This window comes from Heliangelus exortis, chromosome 2 (genome assembly GCF_036169615.1).
Source record: "Heliangelus exortis chromosome 2, bHelExo1.hap1, whole genome shotgun sequence".
Taxonomy (NCBI): domain Eukaryota; kingdom Metazoa; phylum Chordata; class Aves; order Apodiformes; family Trochilidae; genus Heliangelus; species Heliangelus exortis.
Window position 1 is genome coordinate 61,151,696 of NC_092423.1, and position 24,613 is coordinate 61,176,308.

General features: G+C 42.2%; 1 long non-coding RNA gene across 1 annotated transcript; it reads right to left on the minus strand.

Annotated features, from left to right (window-relative positions):
• Positions 1–11,951: 11,951 nt before the first annotated feature.
• On the minus strand, positions 11,952–19,507 carry LOC139792660 (uncharacterized). The gene is made up of 2 exons (XR_011724337.1): positions 19,073–19,507; positions 11,952–12,647 (listed from the first exon to the last, which is right to left on the minus strand). It is a non-coding gene; the product is annotated as an uncharacterized lncRNA (long non-coding RNA).
• Positions 19,508–24,613: the final 5,106 nt, after the last annotated feature.

Below are 24,613 nucleotides of genomic sequence, written 5' to 3' on the forward strand. Positions count from 1 at the left end.
AGGTGGTTGCAACAAAAATAAAATTATTCAAACTAAGGCAATATTTGCTCACATAACGTTGAGTCATTTGAATTGTGAGTTTCTGACAATGGTGAAGAAGTGGAAATTTGTCAAGGAAGAGTGATAAAGTGTCCCTACTTCACACTGTAGAATCCAAGGGTTCTCACTTACAGCCAAGGAAAAGACAATATAAGACAAAAGTGGAACTTGTATTCATTCCTCTCTAGCAGATTTCAGTTATGCACTAACAGTGGGCCAAGTTCTGTTTTCACACAAGTTTTGGATGCCTCTTAATTTCTGTACAAGTGCCTGTTTATAGCAGTGATATACCTGTGCAGAAAGGGATTTGGTGCCCTTTGGATCAGACTGTGAATATGAAAGACACCACAAAGATCTTCATGAGAGATCAGTGATTTGCAGAAAGAATCTGAGAGCAGATTTAGCTCTCCCACAAAAGCATGGGATCAAATGTGGTCATTCTTTTTCTGTCCCCCCAAGAGTATCTGTAATAATAAAAATAAATGTAAGGCCTCTGTGATTCTGAAGACCTCTGAGCTCTTAAGCAAAAAAATAGCTAAAAAAAATGTTCCGAATTGTCTTCTTCCTGTACAGTTCCATCAATCTGCCAGGGATACAAAGACAGAGTCTGACATTATGGGATAAGCACAGTACAGGAGGGATCTAGAACACTACAAAAAGAGGAGGTTATGATTTTTCCATACAGAAAGGCTGATGAGGGCCCCCTGCTCTGAGTCATTTCATTTGGATGAGAGGCAGAGAAACAAGTGGAAAAGAAGACTGTGGGCATCTCTCTAACGTGCTGTAGCACCTTGGCTTGATGCAATGGCACCTGTGAGTCTGGGAAGATACTCCTTGGAACTGTAATGCAGTCATACCAGAGCCTTCCATCTCTCAGCACTGGAGCTATCTTCCCCTAATATATGCTACATTTACTGAAGAGCTGGAAAATCATCCTTTAGATTCCATAGACACAGCAGAAAAAATTGTACCTTGGGACAGTAGCCTTGCCCAGTAAAACAAGCACTGATATAAAGTTAATTTGGCTTGACTGCCACTTTTAGCCTACCAGAAAACCTGATTCCAGATGAGGCAATTCCACAGCTGCCTGCTATGGGGGTGGAGAGGGGCAGGGGGAGAAGTGGAGTGGGGAGGGTGGAAAAGGAAATATTTTAGCTTTACCCTCTAAAATCCAAGCCTCTCCTTTAAGAACAATATCTCTATATCTTTGGGGAGGGGCATGGGAGTGAGGTTGTTTGGTGGTTTGTTGTTGGGTTTTTTTGTTGTTTTTTTTTAATTACCTTGACAGCCAGTGTAGCCAGCTCTGAAGTGGGAAAGTTCAGATATTGTGTTTCTATTGCTTAAATTTCAATCAGTCTGTGGGTAAACAGGGAAGTTGGAAGTTGTCTGCACAGTGATTTTCATGGGCCCTGTTGACTTGAGAAGACTGAAGATTCCAGTGACACTCCAAGCTGCACTCTGCACATGTATAAATGATTCCATGAAGTGCAAATGTGCTGATTTAGGTCTTACCCTGAAAGATCTTTTTAAAGACATGCATGCTAATTCCAAAAAGAGACCTTCCCTGAAGACCTGTAGGTCTCCAAAGAATAGCTGCAGTCAGGTTCCCAAAAGTGCTGAGACCTGCAGACCCAGTACAGACCACTCTGTCTTACTTAAGCCAAGGATGCTCTGAGCAATAAAATAGGGTAAGCGATAAAATCACCCAGCTTGTAAAAGATCACATTGTGTTCATTTTTATGAAAATCCCTGCTTTGGATGAGCTACTTTTGACTTACAGCGAGAGATGTATTTGACCTGCTCTTTCTCTCTCATCTGTTGGGCTGCAGCTGTGCCCTCTAGCACAGTGTATGTATTCCAAGCTCATCTCGGTGTTGAAACAAAAGCACAAATTAGATGACAATCTTCCATTCTTTCTGTGGGCTGCTAATACCTGTTTGTCACTGTAATGGTATTAATCATCTTTTATTTATAGTGGAACATTGCAGACTTCCATTTTTCCCTTTTGATTTATTTGTAGGACAACAGGTGCACAGCTTAAGCAGGTGTATGGATGTGTGCATATGTTGTGGGTTTGCTGATAGCCACAAAACATCTTTAGTAAATTATTACTTGTATCAAAGCTGCCATTATTTTTACTTAATGCCAGAACTTAATTTCACAGCTGTTAGCTCCCATAGTCCATTATCTGCTTTGTATTGAAACTCCAGTAATGCAACTCATAGGTGCAAGATCTCTTCTCTCGGCCACTAAAATCCCCACAAACAAAAAGATCCCTAAACCATACACTGCTTCCAGTTTCTGAAACTTGGGAAGGGTATTGAAAATCTATCGTTTCCATTGGCAACTGCTGCAGAATAGCATGATACTGGTTCAACAGCTGACATGAAATGCCTTTCCATATGTAAAGCTGTGCCTTAAACACACAAGGGACACTAAGAATAAACTTTGTAGTTTCTTTTTCTTTTGTCTAACAGCAAACGGGTTGTGAAGAAGTGCTGGATGCTTTAAAAAAATGCAGTTATAATTTTGGATCCAAGCTGTGAGAACACTCATTGGAGACAACTGTTCTCTCATGGGCTAGCCTTGAATAAACAATCACAGCTCTGTGTGATATTACTTCTTAACCAGATTCTAGCATTGAGCTGTTGCCTTGCCATGGTTACTTGCCTTTTAAACCAATGTTTCTTTTCCCCCGTTTTTGCCAAGATTCTTTCTTGCTTGGCAGTGGGTAGTTCTCCTTTGAACTTTTGCCCTATTTTAATCTCCACCAAATTTTTACTCTAAAAGACCCTTTTCACTGATATCTTTTTGTTTTCCTGGATTCCTTTTCTGCGTGTGAGAACTTACTTGGGGACATGGCTTACGGGAAAGAGCCCAAGTGACTGTCTTCTTCTGAGTGTCTAGCAGCTGGCAGGCATCAGTGAGGAGATTAGGGAACAAAGCCACAACAGCACAAGACGGTAGCCACTCCTGAAATAAAATTAAATAGGAAAGAAGGACACACACATATGCACACACAAACTGCTAGGTCATTCACTTGGAGATTTATTTGTGTTTGTCAACTCCTGAGCCCGCCTCACTTGAATTCATCTGAGGATAATACTGGTAAAACCCATGTAAGAGCATCACTCTGCCACGTGGGGGTCCTGGGCAGAATCCTTTGCTTGTGTTGCACCCCTGGAGCTGGCAGAGCACCAGGGTGTCCTGTGGATCATATTAGAGTCCTAGGGAAGGGGAACATGTCTCTTATTGCTTTGGGGTAATTGTCCAGGCAACCTGGAAGAAACAAACCAACAGCTTCTATACAGAAGCTAAAATTCCTCTTTCATGAGGAGAAAAAGTCATCTTGGGGTTTCTTGACTATTTTTTTGTTATGTGTTTTGCAGAGATTCTGAAAAGAAAAGTAAATGGGAACTTGCTGAAGGTTCCCTTTGAAATATTTCTAGACATATAGTTGACTATTATTATTCGGTTCTGAAAAAAAAAAAACAACTAACAAAACCCACAATATTCTCTTACTTGCTTTTTCAGCTTCATATTAATTGGAAGACTGTGGTTTCCTAAAAGACAAGCAAGTAGGTGTGTATAGTAAACATGCATACATTCATATATATGTAGAAAAAACAGCAACAATATTACTTACTAATATTTGTTATTGGTAAAAACCATTGTCTTACCAGAAGTGTAACTGCCATATTTCTGGTGTTATTTGAAGCATAGTTATTACAATTTAGAGATCTCTCACACTTATTGTATCATTTTTGGTTGAATTTTAATGTAAAGTAAAACCTAGTTCAAGCCTGTAGAACAACAGAAGCCTTTGGTGTGATGCATGTAAAATGAATGAGAGCAACATCCTGCTGGTCTGTGCATCAGATATTCTGATAGGTGAACCAGAGATCAATGATTTAGTTATCTTTATTTATAGATTAATGAGGAGCTGTGTTCATAGACTAGCATATACCTATGACCAACTTTTTGCTATTTAAGAACCTCTAACTGACATTTAAGTGTAGGAAAACTACAAGTTAACTCTCTCTTTTAAAACATAATCTTGCCAATAATTTATATGTTAGAAGATTTTAAATTAAATCAGACAATTAAAAGTCTATCCTTGCTCACGCTTACTTATTAACTTTTAGAGAGCAATTTTCTTCACAGTAGCAAAATCAATACTCTGAGATAAAATTTCTAACAAAAATTCCTTTCTCATAACATTTTATTGGCAATTTAATCTTTCATGTGTATTAAAATTGTAAAATGTAAAGAACAATCCTTTTGGTTTTGCCAGTAAAAGCTCTTCATTAACTTTGGAACACAAGCAGGAGGTACATTTTCAGCTGAGTTCAATGATTTTCTACATCCTTGATATCTCTTCATTTTCGCAGAATCCTGGCTGACAGAAAAATCACTGGCTAATTGACTAGGGCGAGCTTTATATGTGAGTACTGGTTACAATCTGCTTCTCAACTCCCTTGTGTCTAAGCTGGAAGTGGGCAGAAGTGCCCATCCAAACACAGCACTGAACTGCACTGAATCAAGCTGTTACCTTGCAGCGTTCTACCCCTTAGTGCTTAATATACAAACTTCCAGTTGAATCTGGCTGAATGACTGAGCTTGACTGTAGCATATGCACAGCAGAGAATCATTGCACTGTTTTGGGCATGCAGGGGAATTAAAAGGTCCCGATGTGTAGCTCAGTCCAGCAAGAGAACACAAACATTTCTATGAGAAAGACGAGGTCCTTTCCATTATAAAACAGGAGACGGAGAAGGAAGGTTATTCAAAATCTTGCAAAGGTTCTGGCTACACGGTGGTGATGCTTTGCCCCTTTGTAGAATACACCTGTGGATTTCAAAATTGTTTGTATAGTTTGATTCATCAGAAGATAACAAGGTAGACATAAATCTTATGCCCACGCTATGGCAGGAAAGCAGGGATGCAGCCAAGTTAGGTAACTTCATCCAAGACTCACACTGAGACCCAGACCTAATGCAGCTCCTGCTGCATGCCTGTTTCTTATGCCAGAACTGGTCTTTCTGGCAAAGGGAAGCCTCCTTTGATAGCTGGCTCCTGTCTGGAGAGCACAGAATGGTACCTCACAGAAATGTGGGTGAGAACACACACAACCACACTCTGTCACTGGCTGTGCAACTCCCACCTGGTAGCACCTGGTACAAAATTTGCCCCATAATGTGTAGGCAAAACAGTCTTAAAACTGCTGGCAAACCCCCTCGTTTGGCATCATAGTTATTCTAGTATTAAGTCAGGCTGGCAAAGCTGGCATTGCTCAGCCTTTGGGAAGGAGGCTTCTCCTTGCACAATGCTGACTTGAGTCCCAGTGTGGAGTGTCACTTTCCCACACTGAGTAGCCCCTTGATCTGTGAGTAGTGCCGATGACTTCTACAGGGACTACTTGCAGAGGACAATGTGGCTCAGCAGGCTCTTTGTAAATGTGTGGCGGCCACTCATTCATCAGTAACAACGACCCCTGTAATCACTGACAATGCCTTTGGGCCTCTGTGTGTAAAAAATGTGCTGCTATGCCAAGCCAATGGGAGGAAAACTTGTGTGGAGTTGGTGGCTTTAAAACCAGAATTGTGAAGCGTTATTTGGATCGAGAGATGAAATAACAAGAAGTGGGAAGGGTGAAAAAACATGAAAGGAAATAGGCTAAAGGAAACAGAAGATGGAAGTAATCAATAAATCATAGAATAAAGTAAAGAGAAAGAACCTTTAAAGTGCCCAAGATTAAATGTCAAGAGTATTAGAACAAAAGAACTCTGAGCAGGAGAATGTGTGACAGAGGAAACTGACAGAAAGCACATTCGCTCTTGAGCGTGAAAATGAGTACAAACAACAAAGGGCAGCAGAGATGAACAGAATAATAAATTAGAAAACCACGTAAGTTCCTCTTCCTTAAATCATTTGAAAACACAGGATCAATATGATTGTTTCTAGAAGATTCGGAGGAGTAAAATTGGTAAAAAACCCATCACATTGGTGGAAAAAAATCAGTTTTAAACTACGTAAGATGCTGGGAATGTGCTATTGTACATGGATGAAGGTATGCCATCAATATGGCAAAGTAATAGGATCTTGCTTACATTGTACTACAAAAAAGAAACACAGACAGCCAAGGCAAAGCTGTTGTTGTATTTGTCCCTAGAGAAATTCATATAGCTACAATTTAGTGGGTTTTCTAATGACCCTCTTTCAGTGATACCCTGAATCACACATAGCTCTAGGCACACATACCTCTAGGCACAGGTGGTTGCCCCACTGAAATTATGTATATAAACTTACACTTAAAGTGGAGCTGGTACTCAAAATGTTCTTCCAAGCTGAAATCTATGTGCTGATGGATTACTTAGCTATAATTTTCATGGTTACATATGGTTTTGGCTATTGGCTCAGAAACAGATACCTATTCTGTTTGAAGCGAGCTTATAAAGGCTTCTTACGCTCTCCTCAGCAAAAACCTGTACGGAAAGAAGTTACCATACTTTGATGCACCTTGAAGAGCAAAATTTGAACAAAAAGCCCTCACAAATGCTGCTGGGACACATCTGTCTCAGCGAAAGGCAGGCAGACTTCTGGCCCTGTGCTTTTGTTGATGGACTTCATCAAGTATGGCAGGTCTGAGGGTTCTTGCAGCTCTTGTGCCACACTGATGGACAGCAGAGCAGTGCCACAACTATTCTTAAGAGCTCTGGTGGCACTGCTGGCTGCACAGACTTCTTGTTTGGATTAAGGGCCAAACAGAAACCCTTTGCAAAATGTGTGAGGTAAAGAAGTCATTAAAAACCACACACACAAGGTATTTGTTATTACAGGACTAAAGCATCACCTAAAATCCATGTCAAACTCAAGTACACTGAATTGGTTGTAAAATATTGTTAGTTTGAATCAGTTCGTGATTGAATCAGGTGAAACGGAGAAGCTAAGCCCATTTTAAAGAGTCTTCATTAAATTTTCTTGCCCTTTTGCTGTGTGCATACAAATGACAGTACTAATGTGCCACAGTAATGTCAGCAGGTAAAGTGAGTGTTAATGCTTGTGTTAATGTTGCTGAGCATGCCCACTATGAAAAAGTGATGCTCCTAAAATCCTGATGGGTCTGATGTGAGCAGAACACAGAGTCAGGCAAAACTAGAAGTTACTGCAAGTGCTCATTTGACAGCAAAGGATTTTGTGGTATGCCTCAATGAGACATTTAAAATTTCAATCATAATTTTATTAACTGTCTCTCATTTGAGCTGTCAAAAGCCTGACAGGCTTTTCACCAACATCAAGGGGTGAATGGTCCTTCATCTTCTTGCTCTTGCCCAACTGAATGATGGATGAACAAACTAAAAATGACTGCTGTTGCGAAGATAAGAAGAATCACCTCTGGGGAGATGCAGAAGATGCTTCTACTCCTCCTTGTTTAAAGATGTTAATATGTTATTCAAGAAGAGGTTGGAAAAATAGGAAGAGCAGTAACCTAAACCCTGGCCTTAATTCTAGCTGTTGTGCCCACTGCGAGCAAGGCCACTGGAGTGGTACAAGGCAGAGCCATTTTCATGACTGAGGTCCATCAGCTATCTTCTGTTCCCAGGAGTCTACTTCTAGCAGGAACCAAGGATTTGGGAACCCACTAAAGGAATAAACATAGAAGGTTGTCAGGAGGTCCCCAGGGTTTACACAGTACCATGACAAATTTGACTCCTAAGAACAGCAAAACAAAATCTCAAGCTACAATCTTTTTGTTAAGTATTTGACTTCCATTAAAATTTCAGGATTTTCTGGTAATGTTAGCTCTCACTTTAAATTAATGTCTTTAGTCCACATCTGAGTTTCCCCGAGCTTCCCAATTAAAAAGAAAATTAAAAAATAGTAGTGATGTACATAAAATACTGGCTTTTTTCACTGGATATCAATACTTCCTGGATGCCATTTTTTACCAGATGTCCTTGAAACCTCATTCTAAGTATTAACTGGGGAGCAAAGCATGCTACATGAATAAACGGTCACATGGATCGGCTAAAGTTTTGAACATTAGATCAAAATTATAAGAAAATCTGTGAATGACACACAGACCAAGAATTACTTCAGTCCCATGGAGTGAAATACATTGGGGCAGGGAGATGACGGGACACAAGTACACTGCATAATCTTCTCAGGGGCATTTTGTGATCAGGAAGTCAGATATCATTAAATAAACAATTCCTTAGAAGTTACTCAAGTCTCTCTAGCAAGCCAGCAAGGTCTACTATGAAGATGTCACATTCTTGGCCAACCTGGTAGACTTCAATGATTATGACAGACTTGGCATATTAGGGGAGAGCAGTGGATGTGATTTCTCTCAATTTTGGCAGGACTGTCTCCCACAACACCAGTCACATAATATCCAACAAATTGATGAATTACAGAGTAAATAAATGGACTGAAGGTGGACTGTAAACTGGTGGAACTGCTGTACTTAAAGGCTTGTGATCACTGACTCAAACAACTGGAGCCTGATCACCAGTGTTGTACAGCAGAAGACACTGGGACCAGTACTATTTATCATCTTCATTCATGACCTGAACCTTAGGACAGTGCATCCTCACCAAGTTTGCAGATGCTATAAAACTGGGAAGAGTGATTGCTAGGCCTAGCTAGCAATCTAACTAGATTGCTAAGTTATAGTTCATTTCAAAGGAACCTTGACACACTGGAGAACAAGGCTGACAGGCTAACAGGAACCTCATGAAGTTAAATAAAGGGATATGGCAAGTCCTGCCCCTGGGGAGGAACAGCCCCATGGAGGGGGACAGGCTGGGGCCAGCTAGCTGAAAAGTTGCATTGTATAAGTCCTTGGTGGTCCTGGTGAAGGACACGTTGAGCAGTAACCAGCAATGCACCCTTACAGCAAAGACTGACAGTCTTCCAGGCTGCATGAGGCAGAGCATCACTGGAGGTGAAGGGAGGTGAACTTCTGCATATATTCAGCACTGGTAAGACACATCCTGTGGTGCTGGGTCCAGCTCTGGTCTCCCCAGTACAAGTGAGACATGGACTTACTAAAGCAGGTCCAGTGAAAGACCACAAAGATAATTAAGGTTTTGGAGCACCCAAATATACAAGGACAGACTTAGAGCTGGGACTATTCAACCTTCAGAAGGTAAGGCTCTGAGGGATCTTATCAATGTGTATAAACACCTGATGTGAAATAGCATGGAAGCTGGGGCCAGAATCTTCTCAGTGGTGGCCACAGACAGAACAAAAGGTAATGGGAACAAATAGAAATACAGGAAATCCCTTCTAAACACAAGACAACCTGTTTTTACTGTGATGATGGAATAAGTTGCCAGAGAGGACGTGGAGTTTGCCTGCTTGGAGATATTCAACACCTTAATGGACCCAGCCCTGAGGACAGAACTTGAGTTTCTCCTGCTTTGAGGAAGGGGTTTGGAGTCCATGATCCTCAGGGGTCCCCTCCCACCTCAGCCTTTCTGTGATCCTGTGACAGCCACATCTCCATCTACACCTTGTGGGTATTGGTATACTGAATCTCTGTTACTTTTATTCTAGGAATGGCATATATAACCAGTGATTTTTCCAGAAAGTGTATCAGTTCATTGTAGTTTCCTTGACATAGAAGCTGAATTTACAACTCATTGCCATCCTTATTTTTCTTGTTTCTTACTTTGACTTCATAGAGTGCTCTCTGAGGAATGAAGTTTACAGCGTATCTCACACAATAAGAAAAGGCAAAAAGCGATTACCCTTCATTGAGATAAAGCTATATTTAAAGATGCATTTGTTACATAGTTCTGCTGGGTCAGCACAAAGCCTTTCTTACTTTGTTGCAAGAGTATTTTGTGTGCAGTGTGAATACCACAGTGTCCTTTGTCAGCATGCAATCTTTAAGGGCTGGCATTACTATCCTGGGGTTAGTGACTCTGCATGGTGCCACCACCCAAAGAGATGCTTTCAGGAGCTACAGTTTCCTACTATTTCATATGGTCAGCTGTCCATCTCTTGCTATACTAAAGTTGGAGATTTCTCTTATGCCTCTGCTCGCTTCTTCTGCATCTGAATAAAATTGAAAATAATAATCTCCTTCTTTCCACTGTGTTGCTTTACTGCAGACAGATGCTATTCCTAAGTGCAGTGGCAGGTCTCAAATCAAATATTTATCTATTTCCCCTGTGGTTTTAGGACCTAAGACAATCCACAGGCTGCGCTCTTAATTCCTCAGTTGTGTAAAACTGCAGCTTTGCCACAACTATGCAGCCTCGTGTCAATTATGAAAAACTTGTATGACTGCAACACAGAGATCTCAGCTACCTCCCCAGTAAAAATCACACTGAACTTCAGGCAGAATTTGGAGTAAAATTCACACTTATGCTTGGGCATAAGGGAGGCACAGACAACAGGGGAGAATGTACTCATGAAAGACTTAAAAATGGAGGGAATTTATTCTTGCTGATGAGAGGGCCTTGAGGAACTCAACCTACAAATCATTGCACTTTTGCAAGAATGAGAGAAAAATCACTCATTACTACAAAAGCATCATAGATCCATTCAAGCAAACTGAAAGCCTTTCCTGAAGAAATGCCCTCTGTGAAGCTATGGAGCCTCAGGAAACTTTTTCCAACTTTGTTCCTCTACCATTCAATTTTCCCTGCTACATTACCCATTATTTAATGTGATTATACATATATGTATATAAATGCAAGTATATATATGTCTGTGTCTGTATGCAGGAATATAACCATATGAGCATATGTTTGTTTATTTCTGTTCTGTGTGTATACAGCTACTACAGCAAAATCCTTCAGATGCAGAAATGTTTTACAATCCACTAATTTTTGCCTTCTTCCTGCATTTGTAATGCCAGCACCAATTAATTTACAGGGATTATTTGTAGCACTAGTCAGTGGCAGCAGTCCCCAACTGGGGTAGCAGGGAGCTTAAAAAATAATTTTAGGCCAATATTTGGCCAGCACTGTGTGCTAAAATAAACACAGGACGTGCATTTGTGTACGAGGCTCATTCTGCCCTTCACTGCTACCCAGCTGCTAAGTAAATAGTGCCCGACCCTTTTCCCAGCATGGAGCAGGATGCTTGGGAGCAGGGACGCAGGGTGTTCTTCAGCACCCTATGTGACCTATTCAGCAGCAAGCAACACATTCTGGATGCTGGTTATAGCACCTTTGTTATGAACTGGAGACCTGGTCACCCAGACAAAGTTGGGGCTTAACCCCTCTGGGCAGAGACACCCCATCTGACCCTGCTCCACCTGAGGCTTCAGGGTGGCACACGCCTGGGAGCATCACTGGTGGGCAGGGAATCAAACAGGTCACGGAGCCCTCTTCAGCCCCTCTCGGTGCAAGTGGTGAAGCCAGTCACTGCCAGCAGCTGCTTTATTTATAGAGGTATGTCGTAAGTTTGATGTAAGATATGCCTTGTTTTTTTCTTAGAAGCAGGGCAAAGGTGCCTTTTTTTTTCCCCTTCTTCAGTTTTTGGATAAACCCTTACACGTGTTCACAGGAACATTAACTCAAATCTGTTGCTACTGTGCACAGTCAATAAAACTCTTGCTTGGAAAGCCCATATGTCACATGGAACTGCTCAAGAGGCATGAAGCACTGCTTTTTGCCGATCCTTTCAAGATACAATTTTATGCTCAGTTAAAATGGAAAAGAGCATTATGTTTAAAGATAAACTCGTTTACTGTGCAACTGCTTTGCTAAATTCCGTCATCAAATTACTTGTTAGTAAGACATTTGAACTGCCTGTTTAAAAAAAAAAAAAAAAAAAAAGTTGTTACACATCTCTTTCTCCTTGTTTATCAGTTGCTATGACAATGTTAATGACAGTATCATCACAGACAAGGACTAAAATCTTTTACTAGAGACAAGAAAAGACAGAATCAGTTCTGAGCAGAAAGTTGCCTTTATTAATATACTTCTTGTTACCCTCTTTGACCCGGGTGGTAAGCCAATATTCAGGGTCCCTACAGACCCTGTTTGGAGAACAAACTGATGAGGGAGGAAACTGGGCTTTCTAATGCGCTTCTGTTTGTTTAGTAAGAATGTACACAATGTCCCATTACTCTGGGCACAGCGGGAGACAAAACAATAGGCACTGCTTTCTCTTTTCAGACTCTCAGGCTTCTTTTGAACCACAGCTCAAGCTCGCTCTCTCTTAGCTTTCTCTCAGGGTCAGGCTACAAGGGTTTTTCTTGCAGGCTCTGGTGTGTTTTTTCTACATCCTATGTCTGCTTCTCCGATGTTTCTGCTGTCACTTTCTGAATCACTCTGTTTTATCATATGCCCCCTTGTCCCTAGCATTTGCAGTCAGAAGCTGGAGAAATGCCTCAGCCCCCACAGTTCAGCACTGTCGGGCACGTGTGGTGTGGTTTGTCTGGTGCAGTACATATGATGTGACCCCTGGGCTCTCAACAAGCATGTCCCACAAAGAGGTCACTTCTTCGGCTTTACCTTAGGAAGGGGAAGCTTTCTCACCCACTGTATTCTGTGCCGTTTCATTGCCGACTTTCAGCATAACACCAAATTTATTTCCAACGCTGTATTTTCGCTCCTTGTCAGACCAGTTTCTGTACAGTAGTGCTATGAGGTGGGGGAGCAGAAAATATGTCAGTATTTCCTAACAAAGTAGCCTCTGATGCAACTGTAATAAAGTTGTGAAAAAGTCCTAGAGGAGTTTAACAGATTTCACAGCATTTAATTTCCATATATTTAGGGCCTGATCCTGCTTTTCTTTTGCTAATGAGTACTTGAGGGAGCTTCAGACGACCTAAAGAAGGAAACAATGGCACAGCTCAGCAAGGAAAGGCAGGTGTGCCATGGAGCTGCTGGGGTATTTTCATGCCTCAAACAGGTAACTGTAGTGTTCCTGCTCTGCCTTTAGCTCATCTCTGCTGTGACCAACAGGTCTTATGTCCAGGCGTACCTGAGCTACACAGATAATGCTTCCAGCAGCTCTGCTGATGGCCCTTGGGCTCTCTGATCGGAGCAAAGGTTGCATACAGCATAATCTCTGCTCAGGCAGGGCTAAGGTCTTTGAAAATCTCTAACAGTTGCATTTTCTTTTGTTTTATGGAAACTCAAGGAGTTTTAATTTATCTTCGATTTATGCCACACCTACTAAAATGGCCCACTTGACACATAAGGAAACTTCTAGTTGTTCTCAGGCAAGAAACATCTCTGGTTTCCTTATTTCTATCATTCCTTCCATAAACCCCATCTTCTACCACTCCCCACCTCCATCTTTCTGTAGCTGATGGGCCATGACAGTGTTCAATGAAACTCTGAACTGAAAGATCTGGTATGAACTCTCACACAGCTTTGAAAATAACTCCTTCACTACCACAGAAAAAACAGTTAAAACTTTCTGAAAGCCCCAGCAGAACAAATGGGTGTCTTTGGTCACATTCACAGCAGTAGTACTTTGGCACTAATGACACAGCTGAAAGTTGTGTTTCTAGAGTGCATTGCCACCCATTAAACTGGGAGGGAGGGAGCAGAGTCAACTTCATGCTACGAAAAACTCGAAATTCAATAGAACCTAATTTAAATGGAAGGTCACATGTCAGAACAGAGGGAGCTTGCACCTTAAATTGCAATTCTCAGGCCATATACTAACCCAGCCAGTTATTAATCCCCAGGAAACGCACACTGCTAAGGCCATTTTTTCTTGATGACTATGATGACAGTGAACAACATATATTTGGATTAGACTTTGAGAGAGGGGCAAGTTTTCTCCAAGTACTGGAGAGTTTGCATGGAGCTATTTGCATGAAGCATCCAGCTATAGGCACATGGTATGTAAACTAAAGTGTCTGATTCGGTTGAGTTCTTAGCAGAAGACAGAATCTGGGAGTGCCAATTTTCTTCTATTTCTGCTGAAATCCACAAGAATTCTGAACAACAGAAAAATGGATTGGAGGTGGGGGTTGGAAATTCATTTTCCTTTTAAAACTTTGAAGGAAACAGTTCAACAACATCTAGTAAGATTGCCACAAAAGAGACAATAGATATTCTTGGGTTTACATGTTGTTAATTTCTTCCATTTCCAATAAATTGACTGTCACTTTAACCAGAGTCTGAACAAAAGATCTGCCCTCTTGAGCAAGTATCTTCAGTTACCCACTCTATGGCAATTGTTCTGCCTCAATTACTCTCAGAGGAGATTTGAGAACACATTCTCCTGTCCCTGAATCTATGGATCCTAGATTTGTGTAAGTCAGTACATATACCAGCAATACCAAACTCATCCAGGCCAGAGGAAATCACTCAAACTTACTTCTCTTGAACCTGCCATGTGACTGGGTTTTATGCTGCCTTTATCCTTACACTGACCTCTTGCTGGCTGCAAGACAACAAACAGTCTCAATCAGCATAAAGCTGGGTGTTAAAGATAACCCATCAACATTTTTGGAAGCAGTGTGAACCCAGTGTCAGCACTTGCAGTACAAATCTAGCTGTGATGGATTAGATCACACTCAAGGAGCCTGGATCTGGACTTAGAGCACCATTGAACCACGGCCTCAGAAGCACGCCCTAAATACAAGTAGATTGCCTTATGAGGCCATTTTGTCACAGCCTCTTGTTTTGGATCTGTTCCACTTTGCTTGCAATGCTTGCATGAGAATAAATCTTCAGTGAAACTCTTTAGGGTACTTGCCAGAGAGGGGAAAACCAGGGGTTCCAGCATGGACTGAAGTGCTCCAGCAAAGTGGACCAGTGTCAGCAGAAGTGACAAACCACCTCCATCCAGCCTAGCCAAAGTCACACATCATCTAAGGAGGACAAACACGACATCCCCAATAATCAACATAACTGATATCCCCAGCCCCTGGCTCTAGTGGTGACCATTGCTCATATGGGAGATGAGTACCATCCTTTCCAACCCAACCACTGTACATGCATCCTGCTCTTCTCCTACAGGACTGGGAAGAGCTCTGTGGCCCTCTTCTTGTGCAGCAAGCCCACAGTGAGAAATTCATCCACTTCACTGTGTTACTCTCTTTCATTACATACCTAACAAATCTGGGCTCATCATTTGCTCTGTGATTTGCCCAGTGTGTTCTCTGTGAACAGGTTTGAATAGGTGCTTCTAGCAAATGGAAAACCAGTGTTTCACTCATTGTTACTGCTTAACAGTTGCATCATTATATAACTCAGAGGCCCTAGTGATGGAAGCTCTAGTTTGGATCTGTGCATATCTATACTGAAAAGACAGTATGTACTCTAAGTAATTATTAACTATTATTGATAATAATAATATATATTGATCATATATATATATATGATCATATTACATATGATCATATAATATATATAATTGATCTTAAATTGACAATTTATGATCATAAATTGATCATAAATAATGGGGGAATAAATAATTCTTGCTGAATGTAGCTTGCCAGCAATGTAGTTTTGCTTGGTCTGAGGTGGGAACCTGTGTATATCTTCTGCCTCCAGTAATGTCTTGTTATGGGCAGGCAGATTTCTCTACTTTCACTTTGCAGATTCCTGCTCTACCATTGACTTCTGAAGGACAGATGTGAAAGGTAACCACAACAAGCAAGTCCACTGTCAGCCAGCAGGTGTAAAATGGTCACACAAGGTTTTATACTTGCTTTAGCCACAAACTTTGAAAGAAAAAAAATAAAGGAAGTGCAAACCCTCCACTTTAAAGACGGGACACGCTGTCTTTATGGAAGCTGTAATTTTAAACTTCCAAATATTTTCAATTTTCCATGTGAAATCATAAAGACAACAAGTGATTGAGGGCACATAATAACAATGGTCCAGAGCACAGGGAGATTCAAAAGCAGTCTCTGTGGTTCTCTAGTTTTAGAAGCAAAAATGGTGGACAGAGATAGGATCTGATTTTTGGTTCTGTGTAATGCTTCAACCTTGGCAAACAGAAATGGGAACCCACTGATTCTCTCCTAGGGCTCACTGAGGCTTGCCTGATGCTCAGGGAAAGCCTAAGAATCTGTGCTGGGCATAGATCTTTTCCTCAGCTTTCTTCCATAGGTGTACCTGCAAGTATGGAAATGGAAGCTTTTCTGCTGGAACAAGCAAACCTCTCTGCAAACCAGTAATCAGTTGCCTTTCAGCAGCAGCTCATCTGGGGGCTGCTTGAAGAGGGAGCCAGGAAAATCAGGCAGATCACCCACTCCTTTTAAAATCCACACATGGACAGAACCAGCAGGATCTCTTTTTATTAAAGATTACTGGTGCTATAATTCTGGGGGGAAAAAACCCATCTTCCACAAGTTTTTTTCTTTATAAATGCAAATATTACACACATTTAAAAAATCTGAATGTTATTTTAAAGGCTAGTTTAAAATGCTTTTAATGGCTAGGTTTTATGCAGACTTTTTCACACTATATTGTCCATGGCATATGCACTATTATTACCTATGTGATATTAGGACAGTTGAAAAATCATTCAATTTTACTGTCACATCCCTAGGGACTCCTGCTATCTAGCACCAAAACAACTTTAATACTCATATATCTCCTATTTGTGTTTTAATGGAATAATATTGACAGTCTGAGCATTACAACAAAAATGGGAGACAGACTGTACTAGAAGACAGTTACCCTAAATGACTGTTATCTGTTGCCACCAGTAATCTTTAAATAGAAGTTACTCTAAATATTTCTTATTTAAGAACATGAAAAAAAAAATCACCTGCTTGTCTCTGAATTATATTTTCAAAATTCTTATACTTTTTATTTTCCCTAAAATTAAAAAAAAAAAAAAATTTTCCTTCTCTATTTTCTGAAAAATATAAATTCCAAAATTTCCCCAACTGTAAAGACAATACTTTCAGTAGCATATCACAGATCCTGCTACCAAACATATTTTCTGTTTGGGTGTTTTTGATGCTACCTGGAATTGTACCTTTATATTCTTAACTCTTCCTTTTGGAACAACATACCAGGCCAAGTCATGCCTTTGTTTTGCACTATGAACTTAATGCTAATTCACAGGAAATTTTGAGATAACATACATCACAAAATTGGGACAGATTTTGCAGTCTACTATCTCTATTTCATCGTAAATTCCCTTTTTTTCATTAGTTATATTGACTCACCTTGAAAACACCACTTTTCTCACACCTGAAGTACTGGGCAAATATTTCAACCATAAAATGTGTTGTTACAGACCTGCAGTGAGCTACCTTACAAAGAACCAAGATGGATCTGGTTCTATCACGCTCTATACCAGAGAATTTGCGTAAGTTCTAGAAAAAAAGCTAAGAAGTTGTTTGTTTTGGCTTCTGCTACACTTTTATGTGGTGTATAGGTTATTTAGGTTATTTTTTCTGACACTTAATTAAATTACTGCACTTTCCCATGTCTGTTCTTTCCTAAAGTTCCACAGAGGGTTGTTTCACCTTGTACTCAAAAGTGGTGTGTGAGAAGGGATAGCTAGACATTATTCTGCATATAGTGGGGGGAATTCTCTATTGTGGCTGCTGCGACTGTTGTCAAACAGTGACAAGGACAGGCCTAATCAGTGAACCTTTTGCAAAGTTATGCCAAACCAACTGCAGAAGCCCCATATGAAGCACTCATCCTCAGCCTCCCAGGTGCCAAATGCACTCGATGGCTTCTTCTGTTTTCCAGAGCAAACACACCATTCAGGTACAAGGTAACTCACTTACATTATGTTGATGCTCTGCGTGCCTTTTCTGCTAATATTTTCTCTCCTTACCCACTAGAACTGTTTTCCTATTTTAGATGAGATCTATCACTAACAGCTGAAAAACACCCAAAATCCAATGGCTATTATGACATAATTAGATGGGTTAAGTTTAATTTCAGCATTGTGCACGAACCTGTTATCCAATCATTCTAATGACACACAATTCAAACCAGGTCTGGGGCTGAAGATGGAAGTAAAAACTTGATTGTAACTTGTCTGCTGATGACTGTTCTTTCTCAGAACTCCTAATAGGATTGTCATTGGCACTTTTCATCAACTGCAGGGAACGTTCATGTCTCTCCACTGTCACTGTACCTGCAGTTGTGTAGCCTCAGCACCTCCCTGGAAACAGCCCTCCAGCACCACCAGCAAGGTGCACTTCTTGTACAGGACAGCCACAGTGAAATGCAGGAACAGGCTGAACCACTGAAGCCAGATCAAAACATGGACACAGCCGTTGCCTGGATTAGTCACATCTGCATGCTAAAATTTCTTGCAAGGAAGTGAAATAATTGGAGGAGGGATTCCTTAGCTGCTGCATTTTCATAATGCCAATCCAGATATGGTCTCCGTGTGTGCTTTGCCCCTTTGAGGCTCTATGGGATGCCTGTCTATCAGCCATGGGAAAAAATCCCTTTCCCAACACTGACTGTGAGCAGAGTCACCAGAGTCAAGTAGGATAGTGCCAAGGGAAACTGTGCCTTTATGTGTAGCTGTCCTGTTTCTACAGCTCCCCACCCCCATTTCCAGAGTAATTCCATGACCCTGAATGTTCCAAACACAAAATCTGGCTTTAAGAGCTGACCATCCCAACTTAACTTTTGGCAAAATGTAAATTGACGTGTTAATTTTTTTTAAATAAACCCTATTTCCTTCATTCTCCCTACTGCCCAGCACTGGTTTGCAGTCACCAATGAATAAAATAAAATCTGCCTGCTAAGCCACTTATCACTTATCCTGGAATTCTTGGTTATAACCTCAGAGTTGCAGGTAGAGTGCTCCTTTGGCCACCCAGGCCCTACCCACCACAAACCCCACTGGGGATGCATTTTTTAATAAGCTCAGCCCTCAAGCCCTAAGGAAAGAGGGTCAGTCAACAGCTGGCTCCAGGCAAGACTCCGCCAGGGGTCCCTTCCTCGCCTGGGCCAAAACACCCCCACCCCAGCTTCCCCAGTGGTTAAACAGGCCCCAATACCCTGACCCAGATACCTGACCAAACCAAACTGGTTTGTTCTGGACTTCTACTTTTACTGCATACAACAGCTACTAATTCATAACAATTTATTCTCTTTACAATACTTACCCATGTACCCCACGAACAAGTGATGTGAAGCAATCAAGGCTGTAACCTTTGGGGGTTTTTTCGAGGGGGGAACCAACCCACAGCACCTCAAAGGACATAACAGAAGTGTTCTGCAGATTTTCTAGTGCCACCCCAACTCCTCCAAACAATAAACATCTCCTTGGCATACAAGATGCCACAAAAAAAACCAAAAACAACAAAACAAACCACGTGAAAACTGTTACATATTTTAACTCGCTGGCAAGATGGGACGTTGGGTACAAGGTGGCTGAACAGGAGCTCTTCTCCGTAGACCTCCCGCCCTAAAGAACAGAGCGGAAGGTGTGAAGAACCCTACTCCCCCTCCGCACCGACCTCACCGTAGAAGCCCCCCCGCTCTCCGGGGCCGCGTTAATGGCGCTCCGCGGCCTAGACCCCCCCTCCCTCCCCGGCCCTGCCCCGCAGGCGGCGGTTGAGAGGCCAACGGCCTCCGGGCTCCCCCTAGGGGCGGCGGGGGGCGGGCGGCGATTGTGCCGGGATGCCGGGGGGTGGTGGTGGGGGTATGTGCCGAGCTGGCTGGCTAGCTGGCTGCCGGCCTTCCCACAGCCCCGGTGCGGCGCAGCCCGGCGGCCGCTGTGCTCCCGCCGTCACTTATTGAATCTTTCATGTGGTCGACTTGGAGAGCGGAACGCAGTGCCCTCGGCTGCGGGCGCCGCGCAGCAGCCGCCCGCGGATGGCGGCTCAGTGCCCGCCAGGGAAGCAAAGTGGTGGCCGGGGACAAGGGCCGAGCCGCGGAGCTGTGAGAAGGACGTGAGCCTCACGGCTGCTCTTTTAAGATAGGAGTGTCACTCTGTGAATCATCGTCCGTCACATTACTAGTAATAATAGTAATAATAATAATGAAGAAATTAATTAGTCAGTAATCACCGCATGGACATCCCCCTTTAAAAGGCAAAAGGGTCTGGAACGACGATACGTACCTCAAAACGATAGCTACCAACACATGGGGCTCACTAGCTCCAATCTGATTTCCCTTGAAAAGCTGATTAATTAGAGTCGTCCTGTAGGCAAATTGAGAACTTCATGAGCTTTGCTTGCCTGTGGAGCGCAGGACTGGGGCTCTGGGGCTGCATGGTAAATACAAGGGGCAGAAAGGGCCGAACTTCTGGTTATGTGTGTGTGCTGTGCTGACTCGACAAGCGCTGGAATGTGCTGCTGCTCTTGAGCTTCACCTCAGCCGGTGCAACCCCCAAAAATGTGTGGCTTTGGGGAGAAGGGTATCTGCAATCCATTGTTCCTGTGTTCATATGCAGCGGGAAGCTGCTGACCGTAGGAATTGGTCACACCAAGATTCATTGATGTCTGGTGAAAAGCTTAAAGTGTAGGCTCCATCTTAGAATATGTCTATGTTTTAGATAATTAAAGACAAAAAGATTCGGTGTCTGGCGTGGGCTGCTTGTGAGGGTGTAGGTTGTCATAAACCTCTGCAGTTTGCTTTCACCAATGTGGGACCTGAAAGCATGTCTCAGATTTTTGAGATGTGAATTTCTGGTTATCAGTGAAGCCCTTGAAGACTGAGCACTAAGCCTGTAACCAGAACATGTGGGAGCCTGAGAGCCAGTGAAATGTATACCCCCTGCTTTTTCTTCTGCTTTGGAGATGCACTACCACATTCTGCTCAGAGCAACGTCTGTGTTGCCTCAAACTTCAAATCCCATTACAGGTGGTTACAATACTCAAGAGATAACAAATTTAAGAATCAGTCTACCCAAGTCACTTTATGAAAGAAAGGGCATCATTTCTGACAGACCAGATGAGGAAAAATTAATTCCCTGGCTTCCAAAACACAAGAACAGCCATGCTGGTTCAGGCAAGTCCATCCAGCCCAATAGCCTGTCTCGAACATAAACAACAGCTGATGCCTGGAGAACAGCCTAAGAGAGGAGTAAGCACACAGTGATAGTTCCCTGGCATGATGTCCCAAACTCCAGCAAGCTGTGGCTCAGGGACTTCCCTGAGACAGATGTGGTATCTTTAAATTTAATAGCCCTTGATGGATTTTTTGCTTCCATGAATTTGTGTAATTGCTTTTTGAACCCATATCAATTTTTGACATTGCAGCATCCTGTGACAATTAGTGGCATGCTCCAACAAAGCAGGGTGTAAAGAAGAGCCCTTATTTTGTTTGTGTTGAACAGGCCTCCTAATAATTTCATCTGATGCTCCTAGTTCTTGTAGCATGAGAGTCAATTACAATCGTTTCCCATTTGCTTTCTCAGTGCCATTCATGATTTTATAGATGTCTCTCATATCCCCCTCACATTTTCATTTTCCAGACAGATACTCCTGGTTTATTTTGAAATGCTAACACAGAAACTGTTCCACAGCCTGGACCTTCCTCTGGCTACAGCATTGCAATTTTCGAGCTAGTGGGCTTGAAGAACACCACAGTCAGGTGCAGGCATGTGGGATGTGTTTACATCAGGTGGTAGCAGTGTTTTCAGTTTGGTTCCTTCCATACTCAACCCTAAAATTATATTTGCTTTTTTGAACTTTGGTGAGGACGGAGCTATCATTTTCATAAATATATATAGATTTCTCAGTGCTTCAAGGATCTCTTCTAGCTAACAGCTAGTCCAGCACCCTCACCACTGTATTTTAAGTTGTCTGCTTTTCCCACTGTCACTACAATACACATATTTACGCTGCATTTCCTCCTTTGTTCTATCACCCGATTACTCAGTATCATGAGATTGTGTTTTTGTCACATGTCATGTTTTTACTACCAAATACAGTCGTCTCACCCACAATTTCACCACTTTGCTGTTCATCCTCTTTCCAATGTATGAGTCCTGCAGGCTGATTTGACACCTACTTAAGATCTTTGCAAAACCAGAGGGGCACTGGGGGGAAGAAATAGTGGGTGGCTTGGCTATTTGTCCTCTTTCCATCAACACAGCTTACATCTCGCCTAAATTTGGATCGAGCCAGCTGCTCCTCAGGGAGATGCTGGCAGGCTCTTTTTGACCCTGCAGCGTATTTGGAGGGATGCTGGCAAAGGCCAGCAGGCATGTGTAAGGCCAGCTGTTCAGCTGACATAACCGATTTACGCTAGCCAAAGATCTGGCCAAAGACAAGGAGTCACGAGTGCTTGCTAGTCAGCCCGTCACAGGGATGGGGGCACCTGACACAGAGGCAGGTCCGAGTGGAGTCCGCAGGCCAATCCTGGGCGGAGGGCACACCTGTGGAGGCAGCAGCGCCCATCCTTTGCCCACCTGGTGTTGGTATCATCATAGCTCCTTGCAGGCGAAGCCTGACAGGTATGTTTATTATTAATAACGAGTAAGGCTTTTGGTTGCAGGCCCTGTGCTTTCTCACCGCTGAGCGAGGCCGGGAGGAGAGGGCTGTGAGCAGGGCTCGCACAGTCAGAGCTGTCCCCCGTGCATCCCCATTCCAGCGTGTCAGCCAAGCATTTAAGACACCTGCTTCTTTTCGCTCCTGCGCGAAATGGACTAATAGGGACAAACGGGAAGGGGACCTAGCAGAATGCAGAAAATAATCATCCTGTGCCAAAAGGGAATGTATGATCAAAACTACAATGGGCAGGCAAGCAGCGAGGCAGTGACCCGAGGCAGTGCAATGTGTCAGGAAGAGAGAGCAGCAGCCCAGGGACAGCAACAGCCCAGAGCCTCAATTTGTAATGACTGTGTGGACCACATGCCAAAAAGTCTCTCCCCACCTCCTTGCTCCAGGGAGCTCTCCTAATGTTCTTAGCCGTTTGGACATCAGCAGAAAAAGAGCCTGCGTGTTTCCAGCACACGACCTAAGGCATCTGCTCAAGCAAAGCGGCTCTGCTGAACCTGCCTCTAACTCAGAGTGCTCCAAACACCTGTGAGTCAGACGATGGGAAATTCTCCCTGTCTTCACAAGCACAGATGAGTTTGAACCTTCTGGGCATTTTAGCGGTTTACCATCTGCACATATAACCTTTTTTTCCGAGCACATGGAAGTCTTGTAGGAGGATGTTAAATCCAGGAACCCAAATAAGGAAACATGTTTACACCTGCTACATCTGTTCAAGAATTTCCAGCCTCTATTACACTTTTGACTTTCACGTACCCCCTCCTCCTTCCTTCCATTTGGTCAAATGCCACCATGTTAAAAACAATTCTGTATTTTTCCCTGAAGTCTTGCAGACTTTCTATCAAATCTTGTGAAAACTTACAGCAAATGAAATAAGCTGTGGAATAGTCTAGCGATAGAAGCAAGTTCTGCCTGCAGTGTCTCTTGCTTATCCAGGACTGTCTGGATTTTCTTCACAATGAAGAAAAACGACATTAACTACATGAAATATGGTGATTTTAGGGTTTTTTAACTAGAATAAAAGACGAACAGTTGAACCATTTCTAATACAGATTAAATCTGCCTGCAAGCCAGGTGCAGTAAAACAATTTAGTGAAAAATAAATTATGAAAAGGATTATAGCACACACACAGAAAAAAAAAACCAACAAACTAGGACAAAGAAGAACATCTCTGTTAGAGGGTGCTCCAGTCAATTATAACTAGTTTGTTGTAGAACAGAAAACACACTAGTATCTGCTGTCAGAAGTCATCTGGTTTACTGATAAATTACCTATATGATTACACCTACCACAAAGCCAGACCCATAGATATAAAGCATTTATGAAAGGGAAAAAAGATCCTTGACTTGTTGAGAGGGAATAGCAAAATAATTTATACTGAGCAGAATTCAAAGGAGACTTCACGATTTTTATGCAACTTATGTTAAGATTGTTACTGAAAATATGCAATATTTTTCAGTGAAGAACGTGCTTCGATTAAATGATTTTAAGAGTGATCAGTGGCATTTTTATAACAATTCACATTAATGTATTGATAGATGTATTGCAAAATAGAGCAAGAGATACAAAAACATTAGATAAATGCAGACATTTTTCTCTGAGTAATCTATGTTTTTATTATGGCTTTTCTCTTGGAAGATTTACACTGGTTTTGTGAATACATGAGCTGGATTATTAATAATATGGGCAAGGTGGCAGTACTGGGAAAAATCCCCTGCTCCTTGTCATTTCCTAATAAAGCCCAATTAATGGAAGAAAAATACTTTCATGGGTCAACAGGTAACTAAGGAAAGTGCCATTTGGTGATTGTGGCTTTTGGCATTATGATAGGGCCTCGGTTTCTTCAAATTGCTGCATGATGCTTGTGTGAATCATGCTTTCTAAAACAGCAGGAGAAATTAACAATATTGAGGTCAACAATACGGGACATATTTGGGAAGGGATCAGGCAAATCCTGTGGTCTCAACTCAGGCAAATTCTCACTGACAGGTCTGGCCAATACAATCTGCAGGTGTCCACTTTCTTTCATGATTTAGCCCAGTATTCAACCAGAAGAAAACAGTTCAGTAATTCATTAGGATATGATCATGCCAGGCTGGTTACTAATTGTTCAAAATACCATTGGAGGCACTCCAGGATGCTGCACAGCACTCCACAGCTGGCAGCCATGGTACACAGACGGGCATGCCACCCAAATA